The following is a 7,040-nucleotide window of genomic DNA, read 5'->3' on the forward strand; positions in this document are numbered from 1 at the left end:
TTTTGTTTGCTATGAATTTAGTTTCGAATTTTGTGTTTGCATAGATATGTTGGAAAATATGTGCATTTGTAGATGTTGGGGAATCACAAGTGTTCTAGGTACTGAATTTTGTCAACTGTCTTTTAATTCGAATTCATGCGAGGATATTCATGCTTTGTAGAATTAATAAGTAGTAAAAGTGATTGATAAGCATTGAACCCAGCAAAAAACTTTGCTTTTGAACAAAATTGTGATAGCCCATAAAAATACCTATTCGGAATAAATAGCTGTTTCATTAGGATATTTATACCTTCTTTGTTGTGTCATGCTATATTAAGTGTATTTCGTCAAAAATATGTTTTAATAAACTTTGATTCCTAAAAACTTTTGTATTAAAATAACATGATTATGTATGAGGGATCCGATGGTTGAGTTTGTGAATATTTACAATGATGCTTTGTCATCCATTTTATGTGTATAAAAGTGTGACCTCTTCAGTCAAATCCAAACATATTAAAAATGAAAGAACAAAGATGCATTCATACAACCATCTAATTCTACCGTTTCAGCAAATAATTAAATTCATATAAATTCTGTTACCTTCCGCCTTATCAGTTTTGTTATGTTTGGTTCAGCTTCAATATAAAATGTGTTTGGCTGAGAGACTGTTGGCTAAACAGAAAAAATTTCATGGGTTTTATGAGGTGTTTAAATTTTACATCCGCAGCATCGTGCCGGCACCATTGCTAGTTATCTATTCTAAAGTTGAGAAGGAATAAGCTACAGTCAAATCTTTGCCACTCGATTTTGCTTTATTTACATCACTGCCATCAAATCTGAGACTGAGTTGGAGGGTAAATATTAAAAGTTAGGAGGGTAATTTTGTCTCTGAACAGATTGGGTGGATTTTGAGTTATTTACAAAATTACCATCGCCTCTTCGTTGACGTTCAAATTGGAAATTTCAATTTGTTTACGAAATTGCCACTGCTTTGCACAGTGGAAGGGCGCCCACGCGTCAACCAAATGAAATTCCGTCGGTTTCCATCCCCTTTTCTTTTCCTCCCCCGACTCTCTCTCTGCAACCGTCCATCAAATCCTCCCATCCCTCCCTTTTCTCAGCAGTACACTTTCCGAATTTTTTTGCTACGATTCCGGCGAAGGCCGTGTGGAAGCGGCAGTGCATCAGGTAACTTCTATACGGTTTTCCCAAAATTAGTTCGTTTCTAATTCCGATCTGTGTTCTTCAATCATGTTGTGTTTGTCTGTTTTTAATTGTTGGTGCAGGTTCTTGACTATTTTCAGGGTATATGGCTGTGAAGAAGCCCGACTCTGCTGTGAAGAGAGCTCGGCAGGCCGAAAAGAGGAGGATTTACAACAAATCCCGGAAATCCGAAATCAAAACCCGGATGAAGAAGGTACTTCTCTTTTCGGCAAGTTAAGTTGATTTTAACTGAGGGTTTTGCTTCTTTTGGCTTGCATTGTATATAAAATAAGTTTATTCTGATTGTTTTCGGGTTGAAGAAAGGAGTTGTCTTGTATTGTTTGGGCTTTGTTTCTTCTGTGTTTCTATAATTTACCAAAATGTTAGGCACTGTTTGTTAGCAAACTCTATGAGTTGGACTGCTCCCTAAACAGATAGTGAACCAGCTTAATTTTTCATTAAAATCACAAGCTTTGAGATCTGAGTCTGCCATATTAGTATCATTCATTAGTTTTTAATCCCATTAATTATATTTTGAACATGTTTATTTTTCATACAACAATATTTATAAACATGTGAATTCTTTTACATCTTAAAAAATAAGAAACTGATCGGGTTTCTGATTTTTCAAGCCTGGTCTATTCTGCATCAGGTACACTTCTGGGAATCATTACGGGCGTCAATTTCTTTAGAACTCATGGATAAGTTGTTTCGCGATATCAGTTGATGGACTCGGTAAGTGAATTCAATTATAGTTTTCTTAGCCGAGTTGATATCTTATCCACTGCACTGTCCACCTTCTTTTCTTTTAGAGAAGATTTGTTTTCTATTGAATTAATAATAAAAATAACTGAGGAAGGAAATTCAGAAGAAAAAAAAAACCAGCTTTTCTTGGATATGTTTGTGGAGATTTTCTTTAGAATTTACTCTTTTTGGTATGTTGTGATTACACGCAAATACAGATTATATGTCAATATTATGGGGTTATAACACATCGGTTTTGGAAAGCATCATTTTGCATTGTGAATTCTGAATTCTGTGTTTAATTTGGCTTTTGTGTTTTGAATTTGAATTTGTAGTCTGATTATGATATCAATGCAGACTGTCTACTATCCTAGACTATGCCTTCAATCAATTGAGAAAAGTCAGTTCATTTGCAGACTCCCAGGTTATGAGTTTACTTTAACAGTCTGGAAATATGCAACCAAGTTTTCTTTTTCAACTTATGCTCCGTTTACTATTCTTCTCAGCTTATTTTTTCACAGATTCAGTCTTCAGTAGATGGCTGAGGAATTTCTACATGAAGCAATGTATCAAATTATCATTGATCATAGGGTATGGCATTGTAAAATCATCTTCTGTTCACTTTGATCAAATTTTTATCGACCGTTTTAGTTTTTTTATTTTTTATTTTTATAATTATGATTTATTTCTTATTTTGCCTCAAGTTTAGTTGACTTAAGCTTTGTTTATTATCTCTGCAGTATGAAGAAGGCCTTAATAATGTAATGAGAGAGTCCAATATCAACTGAACGGTAAATGATCCATTCTTTTTGCTTTTTTTTGTTTAATGCAATGTCCATACTTAGAGTAATTTTTACCATATTTTTAAATTAAAATCCACCAATTTGGTTGTGGTTTGTTCCATGATAATTGTGTAAAGATGACCGTGTTGTACTTTACATAGTTTGGGAATTAGACTAAGCAATTTGATCAATCTGTGTAAATATATTTTAGCTTTTCTTACGTTTTAACTGTTAAGATAGAAAATTAATGGATCATTTACATAAAACTCACAAATAATGAGTGTGTTATTGCATATGCACATACTGCTCCTAAATACTAATCAATCAGTATAATTTGTTTTTGGAAAACTAAGTTTAATTCTGGATGGGAGGTAGGTAGGGATTAATTTTGAGAATCATTACCCTATGAGGATATTCATAGTTAATGGTGAAAGTTATTTTATTTTTTAAATTATCTCATGAATAAATCTGTTGAGGGAGATGATAGTTTTCTTAAAATAGCACCAGAGGGGAAAATGGATATTGAATTTTTGGGTGGTTGTTTCTGCATTTGCATCTTTCTGATTTTTCCTTTGCTGTGTGCTAACTCTGTTATTGAAGTAACGTTTACAATTACCTTGGGCAGTTCTATACTAAACTGGAGGAAAAGATACATGCAAAGTAGATGGAGAAGAATAATTTGCAAGCCAAGTATGAGGTGGTATTCAATCAATGGTGGTCAACCGAAGCCTGTGTGTGTAAGTACGTTCTTATTATGAATGTTGTCTGTTCTTTTACAGGAAACTCTGGAAGCTGAGATTAGGATGTTCAGGAAGAAACTGACTTTTAAAACAGCTCCAATGCCAATCTTCTATCAGGAGCCTCCACCTCCTAAAGCAGACCTGAAGAAGGTATATTTTTTTTCTTTCAAAATCACAAATGGCATGATGTATATTATTTTGTTCATGTGCAATTTCCAGTTCTCTGGTGAATCGAGTTTCATGCTTTAGTTTGGAAAACTCTTAATTTTTGTCATATATAGAAAAGTGGTGGGGTGTGCAAACTTCTAAATGGTGTTTAGTTTAGTTTATAAATTTGTAAGCATGTGCTCTCTAACCTTGAGCATTTCTCCATCATGACAACAAAAGGCCATGATCCTGTTGGACGCGTACTGGTTGCATGTTTTCTTATATCAGTTGTCGTGTAGGATGCCTTTGGTAGATGTTCCCCTTATATTTCTTAGTTTAGTAGGATGTGCAACTGTTAACAATTGTTTACTTGGTAAAGTACTGGTACCAAGTTATTTTCCCATTCCTCAGTATTGTACGGGTAATTTTCCTTCAGGTCCGACAGGAATAGAGTGCATCTTTTATCACTTGTACTTCTGAGTACATGAACCTTTTTTATTCTTGGCAAATTGAACATTTTAATCAAGCCAATCCTTCAAGTTATCAATCACTTAATCATACTCTCACAATCCTGCCCCATTCAGTCTGTTGGTTGGAATGGTGGTAGCATCTGAGTTATTTTTGACAAGTTACTACAGCTATCATTTTCCATTTGATTGGAAAGGAGGCACCACATGCGTATTTTGACGCTGCCAACAACTGTTTTACCAAAAATTGCACTGTCTTATAGTTCTTACTTTGTCAGTCTACCGAAAGCTTATAAAAAATCAGTGTCAAGTATCTTGACTAATATGTAGTCTAAACACGCATTCCTACTACGATTAATTAAGTTGGCACTTCATTGTGATAATCCTCCTTCGCTGTACTTGGCTGTTATTTGACAGCATTGCACTGCTTTATTTTGGCCTTGACAAGTTTAGTGCAATTGATGCAGATACCAACAAGAGCCAGTCTTCGAACATTGGATGTAGGAAGAGCTTACTTCCTGCAGTTTCTGAAGCATACGGTAATGCCAATGGTCGATCTAGCAGATTTAGTCTGGATGAGAAAGTACCTCAGAACACTGCTAGAGGGTCATCTTATGTGTATCCAAAGAAGCCACAACGAAGTCCCTTCCTAGACTCCTGAACTTTTGTTGCGGAGAATTGTTGGTACTTCTTGAGCAATGCTTAGTTTGTACTGTGTTTTGTACTCTTTGGCAGTCAGGTGAGATATATATGCTTTAGAAATATCAATTTTCCCATTTTCCTGTTTTATTTTTTCTATATTGCATCCATCTTTGAATGTTGAATTTGGTGGTTTCTCTCAGAAAGTAAGGGTTTTGGTTTGCATTCTTGGATTAGATTTCTATATATTCCATTGCATCTCAGTTTTCTCTGATTTAATAGCATAATCTAGCTCTTGGTATTCTAACTTTGCTTTCCTTGTATCAAAATTGTATCTGGCTCTTGGTTTTCTTTATTTAAAATTTTCTATTAGTATATGAGTATTTGATTCTGATATGTCATTTTCCTCCATTTGACGTGATTTTGGATTATTAAGGACTCAGGCTTGCCTTCCGCATTTTCGTTGAAAAAAGGCTTTTAGGTGAGTAATTTACGAATTTGGTTTTGATTATCGGCTAAAGAGAATAGGGGGTTTAATTTGTAATTATTTTGATGCAACAAAATTTTTTAAATTTTACATATTTTTCCAGTTCAGGATGATAAAAATTTAGGGCTTTGATTCGTTGATGTGATTTCCATGTACACTGAATTCAAATGAAAATGCAAGGATATATTAGATGTGTGAGTAAATTTTCAGTCTTCCATGTATTTGTTTGACCCTTAATTATATATGAATTATTGATTGATAATTTGATAATATGTATGCTATTATTGATTTCGAAAAATTAGTTCGTTAATTTGTTGGGCTTGGTTGTTTTGGCATGCAAGGTTATGAGGCAGAGGAAAAAGAAAATCCACAGCCTGCCAAGGATGTGTTGGAATACCTTCAGTTGATGTGTCTTTTCCCGGGTTTTAGTGAAATTTGAGGTTTGATGTGTCTTCTCCATCACTTAATCAATGAAAAGCTCTCTCACTGTGAGCTTCAAATTGTAATCCTTACCTTCAAATTTGAGCCTTCCACGATCGAACTTTCACTGTAGAGGCAATCTTTGTATGTGACAATTGCATTGGTAGGCCTTTTTCGCAGCTTCCAGAAATCGTTGCTGCTTTGATCTCTGCGCCCGATTGTTCATCATAGAAAACTCCTAAATACAGTGAGATGCCACTTCATGTCGTTTTAACGAGTGCCCGAGCGCATGATTTACTTTATACGTGACCTCTAAATTGACCTGTATGCTTGAGTCCTTGCACCTTACAATAATCTTCACTTGAACCACTGCCATTCATTTCACCTTTTTACTCTTGCAATTGTCTTTGGCCTTTCTTGATGCATCAGACACTTGGATAAGGAATTGTTCCTTATATTAGCAATTATATGAAGTAGGCATATTATGCAATACAATGTCTACATTCAATTAGTAAATATTGAGTTTATTTTTGTCAAACAGTGACATTTGATTCAGGTTTAAGCTTCTTAATGGCATCATAAGGGTTTCTTTTGGGGGTGCTGATAGGTAGTTTGATGGCTTATGCATATAAATATCCAACCTATATTGTTAATTGTATGTAAGAATTGATTCAAGAAATATGAAGTTATAAATGGACTATATGAGTTATCAATGGATTACATTGTTGACCTCCTTCAAATCTATTCCTTTATGAATGTAAAGCTTAAATTTTGGGCAATTAAATATACGTTTTTATTTTCAATCACAATCGCTCGCATGAAAATTCAATTAGGTTTGTTCTGGTCTCCAAGAAATTTTCTTTGTTTGGTTATTGATTATTTTATGTGGTGGGACTTTAGTTTTTGCTTTTTTACCTATGTATGTATGAATCGAAATGGACAGTTCAATTTGCTATGTATAAATTTGTAATATAAAAGCTCGAAGGAGAGGTGAATTAGAAACAGTGGTGGGAGAGTGGAGTTGAGGAGTTGAGAGTTTACGAGGTTTACGTGAATTTCTGTATGATGTCTCTGGTATTGCTATATCATTGAGACAGATTGACTGGTTAATTATTCACTAATTTGAAATATAAGTGTAACTTTTCTTTAATTTTTTTTCCTTTTGTATTGTTGTCGGAATTGTTTCATTTTTTCTGCTTAATTTATCTTAAAAATGTTTGCATCGTAATACTTATTTTAAATATTTTAATTTGTCCTCTTTTCTATAGAATTTTGTGCAAAGTGAATGGAGGTTATTCTCAATCTTCATATAGTAATTATTAGTAATTATTTGACGACGTATCCAACCTTAGCTACTCAGCCTTTCAAATACAGAGTTGTGGATGAGAGAGGAGCTAGTTGAGCTAGAATCGGGTTTGTACCATTCTAAATT

At 34.2% G+C, this 7,040-nt stretch overlaps 1 long non-coding RNA gene across 24 annotated transcripts; it reads left to right on the plus strand.

Annotated features, from left to right (window-relative positions):
• Positions 1-996: 996 nt before the first annotated feature.
• LOC126615589 (uncharacterized) lies at positions 997-6,321 on the plus strand. Of its 24 annotated transcripts, XR_007620855.1 has the most exons (11): positions 1,000-1,167; positions 1,266-1,396; positions 1,835-1,917; positions 2,284-2,517; positions 2,667-2,717; positions 3,334-3,405; positions 3,488-3,598; positions 4,530-4,801; positions 5,138-5,182; positions 5,292-5,382; positions 5,530-6,321. It is a non-coding gene; the product is annotated as an uncharacterized LOC126615589 (long non-coding RNA). The 24 variants fall into 24 exon arrangements; XR_007620852.1 differs by having other exon boundaries at positions 998-1,167; positions 4,530-5,182; XR_007620853.1 differs by having other exon boundaries at positions 998-1,167; positions 4,530-5,182; positions 5,297-5,382.
• The last annotated feature ends 719 nt before the right edge of the window (positions 6,322-7,040 follow it).

The sequence above is a fragment of the Malus sylvestris genome, chromosome 3 (assembly GCF_916048215.2).
Source record: "Malus sylvestris chromosome 3, drMalSylv7.2, whole genome shotgun sequence".
Lineage (NCBI taxonomy): Eukaryota > Viridiplantae > Streptophyta > Magnoliopsida > Rosales > Rosaceae > Malus > Malus sylvestris.